Raw genomic sequence first — 10,389 nt, 5'->3', positions numbered from 1 at the left:
TTAGGTTGTCCTGATCTCTCACCCATTGTGTTGGGATGTCTCTGACCCAGGTGCTCACCGAGGGTTGTCTAGCATAGGCACTCGCTCAGGTTGTGAAAACAGGGTCATGAGATGAAAACACTGACAGTGAGATTTTTAAGTGGAAAGCTGTAATGGCAAGCTTTTGCCCAGATTCAGAGGTTTAGAATGTAAGACGGTAATTAGATATTATTTTGTTTAAGCAAGACAACCCATTGATGTGGGGAAGTGTAGAATGTATATTATTTTATATTGTGTAAAGATAAGTTGTATCAAACAAACTAAGTGAATTTGATCATAATTATTGCTCTTTGTGTTTACTTGCTGTTAAATAAAACAGGTTAGCGATTTTTATCAAGTCTTTTCACCAATTCTTTGCTCATTCTACTATTGTATAAGTAGATATAAGGCAGTATAAGCCAACTCCTAGAAAAAGTAAGTTGCTCCAGTTGCTTACAGAACAACTGATACCACTGAACTTGAAGGTATGAATAACAGACTCAGATTTGTAACAGCATCTATAAATAGAAAAGACAGGTTGACATTTCAGGTGTATTCCCTTCATCAGAACTGGAAACTGAAAGATAAGCTGTTTAATGGAACTGAACAAAGTGGAGAGAGGGAAGGAAGAAAAGACTAACTGGTAAAATGCTCGAACAAATTTATTGGCGAGCTGGTGAAAACTGGTGAACTATTAATGACTATCATTTCAATGAAGCAGTGCAAAGACACCTTTTTCCCGCTTTTTAATAAACCTGTTTTGACATATTACCCATTGTCTTCCTCTTTGCTTTGTTTGGTTCAATTAAGAACTTGTTTGTCTCTCGATTAATCTGTCCGTTCTCTTTACAGGGTCTGAAAGAAGTTATCAAGCTATGTGTTTTCAGCATTTCTCAGTTTAAAAAATATTTTATTATTGTCCTTGTATATTCAAATTAATGTATTTGGGTCATGGAAGTTTGAGCCTTCCTTAGTGCTCTTTCCACAAGTGGGTTGATGGAAGTGCATAAATATTCATTGCCACCTCTTCTGTTTTTTTTATTAAACGTGCCCAATCTAGGAAATTTGGTACAGGTGGATGGCTTCTGATCAGGGTTGCTCTTTCACTTCTGTTTCTGCATATATTTACAGTATGAACTGTTAAGTATATACTCGCATTCTGTCTGTGCATATGGGACACATTGTACTGGAATCTGGGACCTGACACATCCTGCGATTCCAAGCTGCACTTGCTCTGGTCTGGGTTGGGCATTATATGGACATATAATAAAAACAGTCCCAATTTTTTAAGTGTTTCTTCATAATCTGTATTTCACCATAACAGGCAGCATCCGAGTCAATCTATGCTGTACCCTCTCTATTGCCTCAACATCCTTTCTGTAGTGTGGAGCCTGAAACTGCACATAATAATCCCAAGTGTGGTCTTAATAAGGTTTTTTTATATAGATTCACCAATGCATCTTGACTTGTATATTCTATTCCTCTTGTCATAAAACCCAGTATTAGTTATTTTTGAATGGCGTTGTTCACTTGAGGTGCTGCTTTTAATGTATTGTAAACACAAACCCCAAATTCCTCTGCTCTTCCACGTCACCCAGCTTTCATGCATTCAAAGGATAATTGTTACTCTTTTTATATAACCAAAATGTACCACCTCATTTATTGCCATTGAATTCCATCTCCCGCTTTTTTGCCCATTCCACCAGCTTATCACTATCCCGTTGCAGCTCCCTTTGGTCCTCAGAATTATTTATTTACGCCTCCTATCTTAGTATCATCGGTAAATTTGGGCACCACTCCCTCTAGTCCTATATCCAAATCATTATTGTACACATTGAATGGAAGTGTTCCCAGGACAGAACCCTGTGAAGCACTGCTACCTACTTCAACCACTGAGAAACTGTCCTTAATTTCTATTTTGTTTACCCCCTTCTAACCAGTTTTTACTCCAAATTACTAACCTTCCCCTAATTCCATGCCCCTTCATCTTATCCAATGGTCGTCTGTGTGGTACCTTGTCAAAGGCTTTCTTAAAGTCAACGTACAACGCATCCACCACATTTTCCCCATCCTCCATATGTGTCACCTCCTCAAAGAACTCAATCGGGTTTGTCACTAATTGGCCTATAATTACCCAGGTTAGCTCTGTCTCCCTTTTTGAAAATGAGTATTGCATTGACTGCCCTCCAGTCCATACCCCTCAATAGGATCCTGAAATATAATTTCTAGTACCTCCACTGTTTCTCCTCCCATTTCCCTGAGGATCCTTGAATGTCAGTTCCCAGCACTTTATCTTCAACAATCTTAGACTATATCTCATTTTGCATTTAACCAGTTCAGGATTTACCTCCTCCCCAATAATCTCTTTTGTAAACACAGAAGCAACTTGCTTAACCACCAAATCTCTTTACTAATATATTTATAGAATATTTAACTTTTTAAAATTTGAGATTCATTCCTCATATTCCTTTCTTGTTTTCCTTATCTTCTCATTCTCTTTTTTTCATGTTAAAAGACCTCAAACACCTTTCTGTTCAATTTTAGTTTGTTTCTAACCTCTTGATTTATCCACAGCATCTTGAAACTTGAAGTAGTCTTCCTTTTTAATGGTAATTATTTTAGAACTTTGCAATCTCCTTTTTAGAAATTTTGCATTGTTGATCTACAGTCCTCTGTGCCATTTTTTAGGTAGACAGATGTTTTTGTCATTAGACCACGGAATGTTTTACCACAAGTGGCTATTGAGTGAGGCGATTTAATATTGGATAGATATTTGAAAAGAAAAAGGATACGGAGAAGGGTAGGGAATTGAGATGAAATAGCTACAAATGAATTGTTGCCTCCGGCCTGGAATTTCTATGACTGTGATCAAAGTGGCCAGTCCCAAAATTAAAGCCAAATTTGTCCATGAGATCGCTTTCACCGAACATTTAACCGTTGCAGTATAGCCCTCTGAAGATTTGTGTTGAAGAGGCTGCACATGGGAAGGAGACGGTTGAGTTTGTGGGACTCAGTATGAGCAGTTTGCTGTACATTGCACAAAGACCTCTCAATGAGGAGATTGGAGGAGCGATATCTTTCCCTTCCTCTTGGATCGCTGAGTACGTGCGGCTTTGTTTCTCCGGCATGGATTGAGTGGGAGTAGCCCTCCTTCGTTGTCCAGCCAATGGAACTGCGCTCGGACTAAATGATACTTCCTTGACCAATCAGAAGACGTTTCTTCTTATTTGAGCCTATCAGCAGTGGGGGCGGGCGGGACCTGTAAGTTGCGGAATGTCTGAAGCTTGAGAAGTTCAAAGGGTTCACAGAACAACCCAAAATATCGAATCAAATGTAGCGACACCCGGGTACAGTGTTCCTGAAAAGGGGACTGATGTCTCCGCGGGGCTGGAGGGAGGGGTTTTTCTGTTAGTATAGCACGGTGGTATTGGGCTGGACCGTGTTCCAATTATTCAGCAAATTCCTGTTACGTTGTTGAGGTTGGGGGCTGGCCACGTCACTCACGTTCTGTCTGTACTTATGGGACATGTTGTGCTGGAATCCGGGAGCTGACACGTCCTGGGAATCCAAGCTCCGCCTGCCCCCGTCTGTGGGTTGGGCATGTGCAATCGAAACGCTTGAGAGAGTAGCACTGTGAGCGGGTTAAACTTACACAGTTTCACTGAAACCGATTGTACGGTGAGTAAAAAAGCTGTTAATCCCGGATCAATGCTACATTTACTTTGTATATAATGTGTAAATGTAAAGTGCATATTTTATAGTTGGTGCAGGATCTTAGTTTATAGTTGGTGCGAGCGCTTTGCAATTGCTGCAGTTAGTGGCCGTGCACAGCAGTCAAGGAAGTTAAGGCAAAGTAAGCATTTCTGGTCGCTCGATATTTGTCCGATTGCATGGCTGTGAGATGCAACTTACAGTGCACACCCGGAGATTTATGATCCATATAAATACTTGAGGCAGAATAGATTCACTTCTCTCGGCAAGTTACTATCAAACTTAGTAGAATGTTCCCTTCACGAGTTTGGATATACCCGGAGAGGACACATTTTAAATCCGTGGAGTGATACTGACTTTTAAATATTAAGAAGGTGTCAATATTTACAGGAGGTCCTCCTGGTGGCCATCACAGCGCTTCGATGTCATTTTAAAGCATGAAACGTAAAAGGGAACAGGTCAAAATATTGAATGATTGTTTTGAATTACACAAATGATATGGGAAGTGAACATGGACTGGAAATGTTTGGTTCAAATGTTACAATAGGAGCATCTAAAAATTGCTCACAACTTTCAACTTATTCACTCGAGTTTAGAAGAATGAGAGGGGATCTCATTGAAACATATAACATTCTGACAGGGCCAGACAGACTGGATGCAGGGAGGATGTTTGCCCTGACTGGGGGGTCCAGAATGAGGGGTCACAGTCTCAGGATACGAGGAAGGACGTTTAGGATTGAGATGAGGAGAAATTTCTTCACCCAGAGAGTGGTGAACCTGTGGAATTCTCTACCACAGAAGGCTGTGGAGGCCATGTCACTGAACATATTTAAGAAGGAGCTAGATAAATTTCTAGACACAAAAGGCATCAAGGGGTATGGGGAGAGAGCGGGAATATGGTATTGAGATAGAGGATCAGCCATGATCATATTGAATGGCGGAGCAGGCTGGAAGGGCCGAATAGCCTACTCCTGCTCCTATTTTCTATGTTTCCCAAACACAGATTTTGGTTTCAGTTGGTACTAGATTGGGGTCGATCCAGGTATAGTATGAGCAAGTTATGAAACAGAAGAGCAGCACAGCTGTACATGCATTATGCCAAACTACTGTCATGTGCAAATCCCTGATAGTGTGACCCCAACTGACATATAAAGGGAGTTCTCCGCTGTGCTGGTCTGATCCTAACTTGAGGTGCAAGATGAACACTATGCTGTGTTGGTGTTAGCACAAAAGGTACTTTTGTTTTTGAACTATTTTAAACATCTCTATCTATCTATATATATATATATATATATATAGATAGATTAAGTAGTCCTTATGGAGAAATTATCTAAATAGGCACAGGAAGCTAACTGTTGCTGTTTGTGAACTTCTGCAGTCAGATACAAATTGCTTATATCACACACAATACATACACACATTTTTTATTTATTTATATATATATATATATATAAATAAATAAAAAATGTGTGTATGCCTATTTATCTAAATAGGCACAGGAAGCTAACTGTTGCTGTTTGTGAACTTCTGCAGTCAGATACAAATTGCTTATATCACACACAATACATACACACATTTTTTATTTATATATATATATATATATATATAAATAAATAAAAAATGTGTGTATGTATTGTGTGTGATATAAGCAATTTGTATCTGACTGCAGAAGTTCACAAACAGCAACAGTTAGCTTCCTGTGCCTATTTAGATAATTTCTCCATAAGGACTACTTAATTAGGCACCTGAAAGGTACAAGTCAGGTTAGCAATTAAACGTAACCATGCCCCAGACTACCGACAAGCAATGACATGGGAGATCCACTACTACAGAAGAAATGTGGAATATTGAATTCCCAGGATACTGCTTATGGTGTGTTGTGCTTAGTTGCAGACAGACAGAAATCTGATGACCATGGACTTTCAAGATCTGGAAACCATAGATTGAAAATCTGTAATGTGGATTTGGTAATCAGTGAGCTCTCCCCGTATTTTATTTGACAGCGTTGCGTGGTCTTGCTTTATTCATCTTTTCGTATATTCAAGTGGTTGACCTTTGGCAAGATACTTATTTAATTTTATGAAATTTTCTTTAAAGTAGTGCGAGCAACAAAGTTGACAGTACAAAATACTCCAGAGCACTCAATCCACCTAGGCAAGCTTGTAGTGAAAAGGGATCATGCATTGCTGGTACAGTTTGTTCAGCTAATCATTAGTCATGGGGCACTCAGGTGTCAAAACATTTGACAAGGGCACAGTCTGTGGCATGAAATAACTGATATTGTGGGAATGGTTGTTTCAAATGAAATCTCTGAGCCTTTGCTTCCCAACGTATAGATCTACCAGATGTCTTCACTATAGGTACTAGTTGAGCTAGAAGTACTCAGACTGTGCTGCTGATCATCTTTTATATCAACCACAGATTGTTCTGAATCATGTTTAACTCAGTCAGCCTGAGGTAACTAGTTAGACAGCCATTTTTAAACACTTGACAATGACGAGACCTGGTTCACCACAAGAATTCTGCCTCCTTTACCTTGCAGTGTGCAGGGCTGCAGCCCAAATTGTTGCTGATTTTGATTGTGACCACTCTTGGTTGGGGAGGGGGGAATGCTCAGTCAGAGGTCATCAAAAGGTTTAGGTATTGCACCCCAAAAAGTTTGTTCCTTTTTAATAGACACACACTGCAAAGGAACAGTTTGTGATTATGTTTTGTGACATCGGGTGTCTGTCACTCCACAATGGGCCTTCTGTTGCAGAATGCTCTATGATAGCTATATGATGCCCTGGGATTATATTATGTTCCATAGGAAGTGTACGTTTTCATTACCTGAGACCCAGCATTGCATTGCTGGTGTTCCATTGTCCTGACTGTTAAGTATGTCAAATGGAGTAAGTCAAGGCTAGGATCTGAATTACTAATTATGTGGTTTATCCATGTTAAAAAGAAATCCAAAATGTCGGTAAAAGCACAACTCAGCATGCATAGAAATGCAAGAAATAGCCTTGGACCAGATAAGTCCATTCACGCCATTGAATCTCATCACTCAGTACTCCAGCTTCCCTAGCACAGCATCCAGCTGCATTTGAATGCTCCTAATGTCTTTGATTTTGCTACCTTAACTGTTGATTATTCCAACCATTTATCACTGAGCAAAGCAGCTGCTTACTAATATACTTCTTAAAGTTGATTTTTTTTTTTCTCATTTTAAATTTCTGAATCCTCTGTCCTGACTTAACTTGAAGTAATGTTATGGGTTTGTCTTATCGATGCCATTGAACATTTTATATATTTTGATAAGGCCCTCGTTAATCTTTTTAAAGTGTAGCGATTAAGCTTCTCTAACCTTTCCTTATTGTTCAAGTTGAGCACAGTACTTTTAGGGTGCAGTTATAGTGTCACATTAGCATTGAAGAGCACAAAATTAGCTGGTGCAAATCTGACTCCAAAACACAGTGGTGCCATTAGGGAGGTTGCCCTTTCCAATTAGACTTGACACTGCGTGGAGTATAATCCTGTGTGGTGTCAAACCATGTCTGTTGGTTCTTCTGGCACTTAATAACCATAAGCAGAATATTTTTTTTTGAGAAGGTGGGCACTGCTGCCCGGTCGCTTTCTAAATAGATGCAGGTGAGAGGTCATTAGGCCCCTGTTAGCTTATTCATCCAGGAAGACCTTGTGGTCCCCCATTACAGGATTGTACTGTTTCTTAAATGATTCCATGGTTTTTGTCTCCACTATCCAGAAGTTCATTCCATTTGTTGATCACTCTTCATGTGAAGAACTTCCTGACCTCAGTCCTGAATTCACAGTTTGTTAACTAGTTTGAAGCTGTGTCCCCTTGTCCTACAGTACAGAATAGTCTGAAGTAGCATTCTGGATTTATCTTTTTTATACCATTTAATTTCTAATACCTCTATAAGGTAACCGCCTTTAATGGGTGAAAAGCCTGAGTTTGTCCAGTCTTTCCTCATAACTTACTCAGTTCTCTGATGCTCAGGAATCAGTCTCCTAGCTCTTGCCTGAACCACTTTCAGGGATTGAATATCATCCTATGTCTCTGACCTAAACTAGACACAGTACTCGAGGTGTAGTCTGACCAGAGCACTTACAGTTTGAGTGTGATTTTTTTTTCTTTGGCTCTGTCGTTCAGATTTGCTTTGTTGACTGCTGCTGTGCAATGATGGGGCATATTGAGCATTGGGTCTACTTAAATGCCCTGTTTGTTTTCAACTCTTTCCTTAGTTATTTTGACATTACTTGTGCAGTACTATGTTTCCTATCTTTTTATGTTCTGTAATTTACATTACAAAGTTTATCATTATAAGTGCAAATGTACAGAGCTCTCATTGCAGGATTGCATTCACAGCCAGAGGCAGCTTGTACTGTAACTGGAGACTTACTGGCTGAGCTGCTCACTAAATAGTTTTAGGTCTCAAACTGATAACTCAGCAGAAGTAAAGCCCAAGTGCAGTGTATAATTTTAAGCTTCACTATAACCTCAGTCGAGTTTGTATTGGTCTGACCATGTGTCTTAACATTTTATTTGCCTTTTTATTGCCTCTACACACTGTTTGAATGGTGACAGTGAGGAATCTACTGTTCAAGAACCACTTGCATTTATATGGTGCCGGTCACATCCTCAGAACGTCCTAAATTGCTTCACACCTAATGAATTACATTTAGGAGTGTAGTCATTGTTTTTCTTGTAGGCAGATGTGGCAGCCAATTTATACACAGCAAGGTCCCACAAGTAGCAATGAGATGAGTGAAGAGTTAACTTGTTTTGATGGTGTTCATTGAAGGGCGAATTGTATAACTGGAACATGTCTCTATTCTTCAATAAAGTGAAAAGGGGTTTAATGTCTCATTCAAAAGATGGCACCCCTGACAATGCAGGACTCCCTCAGTATTGCACTGAAGTGTCAGCCTTCATTATATGCTCATGCCCTGGAGTGGAACATGAAACCACTATCATCTGACTCTGAGGCATGATTGATACCATTGAAACAAGCTGGTTACTCCTAGGTTCCCTTGCTTGCCTCTTTGCTAGTTCTATTCCCTTAATTGTAGTTATGATTCATTATAAGTTCTAACTCTGTTAAAACACTGTGGCCTTACCTGGATTAAAGTTCCATACTCCAATCATCACATTTCTCTTCCAAGCTGCACAGGCTCTCTGTGTCCCAGCAATTTAATTTCAAAATTCTCATCCTCACTTTTAAACCCCTCCTCACTATCTTGGTGATCTCCAGCCTTATGTCCTTGCATTCACCCTCCTTTCCTTTAATGCTGGGATAATCCTTGTTGCCCTCTCCACCATTGTGGCCATTCAATCAGCCCCCATACGTCTGCAATAGCTATGATTAGATTCATTTAATTTAATTGATAAAACTTATCCCCACGTAATAACATAAAAATAATGAATGTGCTATGTTACCACACTTCATCTTGCTTGACTTAGATAACTCGTCTGCTTGCCGTCTTATAGCCCAGGGGAGAACCTCCTCTTTTTGCAGTCTCCTGTCCTTAACAGCCTTTTGCTGGCTGACTGCCTTTGCAGCATCTTGTTTCTCCCCAAAAAACATTTTTTTTTTGGTGTCTGTATGGCTCTTAACTCCCACTTCATAGATAGATAGAGATCAAATGGCTTCCCAGCACATTAGATGAGTGGTGTTTTCCAATTACCCAGAGAAGCTGTTTATTCTTTAGTTTCTTGGAAAAACGACTTCCATTTAGCATATTAACCACCCCTCTGTCTGGGTGCCTTTCTTTTAAATCCGTGAGATTACACGTTTTTATTCTTTCTGTGGAAAATTGGTCAAAAAATCCTGACCAGTGATGGTATTAAATTTAATTTGGCTTTGTCTGCTCAGTTGTATAACTGATCTAAATTTTCCTGCAAATTGGTAACTGAATTCTCTGTCATTACTGCTATCCCTATTTTAATTTGGTCTGTAAATGAAACAAGCTTTTGTAATTAGTTTCTATATCCAGATAAATTATGTAGACAAATAACAAGGGTCCCAAGCTCTGACCTCTGCGGTACTGTGTTCAATCGCTACCCTAATGTAGTGCTGAGCTGTAAAGACCATAAGATCCCACTGTGTGCCGAGTTGCCTTACTCGGTGAGGCCAGCAGTTGGGTGCTGCAATTTGCTTCATCAGCCCAGGGCTCGCACTTCTGATCATTATCTAGGAAAGTGTGCAAATGTGTGGACTTTGGTGAGGACAAGCTGTGGGATAGCTGTGATGGATGAATAGCCATATAGCCCACTGATACTCAGCTCACAATAGGAAAAATGGCTGCTTGAGCCAGGTACTGGGGGATTGCAGGCATCTCTGGAACCGTATGTGAACAGGACTCGATGCCCTCAGGAGAGGAGATGAGAAAAGAGCAGAAGATTAGAGGAAAAATCCAATTAAGATTGAGGGCCGACAGTTATCTCGGATAGAAAACAAAAAACTGTTGTTCTTATTCTGGTCAGTGCATTTTGCAAACATATACTCAATTGTGATACCACTGGTCAGTTAGAGATCTATTTGGGAGTAGAGGGTTCACATAATATTCCTGCCATGCAGAGGCAATGATTTTGCAATTTGCATGTTATAACCAGCCATCCAATGAAAATAAAATGTTAATTAAAAAGAAATATGAAAA

General features: G+C 39.8%; 1 protein-coding gene across 2 annotated transcripts in view; it reads left to right on the top strand.

Moving 5' to 3' along the window:
• Nucleotides 1-3,449: 3,449 nt before the first annotated feature.
• Nucleotides 3,450-10,389, top strand: part of mtmr4 (myotubularin related protein 4) — a 112,095-nt gene continuing 105,155 nt past the window's right edge. For both annotated transcript variants that reach the window (XM_068008105.1, XM_068008101.1), the window contains exon 1: nucleotides 3,450-3,696. The gene's annotated coding sequence lies outside the window, so the exon portion shown is untranslated. The remainder of the gene's footprint in view (nucleotides 3,697-10,389) is intronic.

Source organism: Heptranchias perlo, chromosome 28 (genome assembly GCF_035084215.1).
Source record: "Heptranchias perlo isolate sHepPer1 chromosome 28, sHepPer1.hap1, whole genome shotgun sequence".
Classification (NCBI taxonomy): Eukaryota; Metazoa; Chordata; class Chondrichthyes; order Hexanchiformes; family Hexanchidae; genus Heptranchias; species Heptranchias perlo.
The sequence above is the reverse complement of the archived record's forward strand: the minus strand, read 5'-3'. Positions and strand labels throughout refer to the sequence as shown.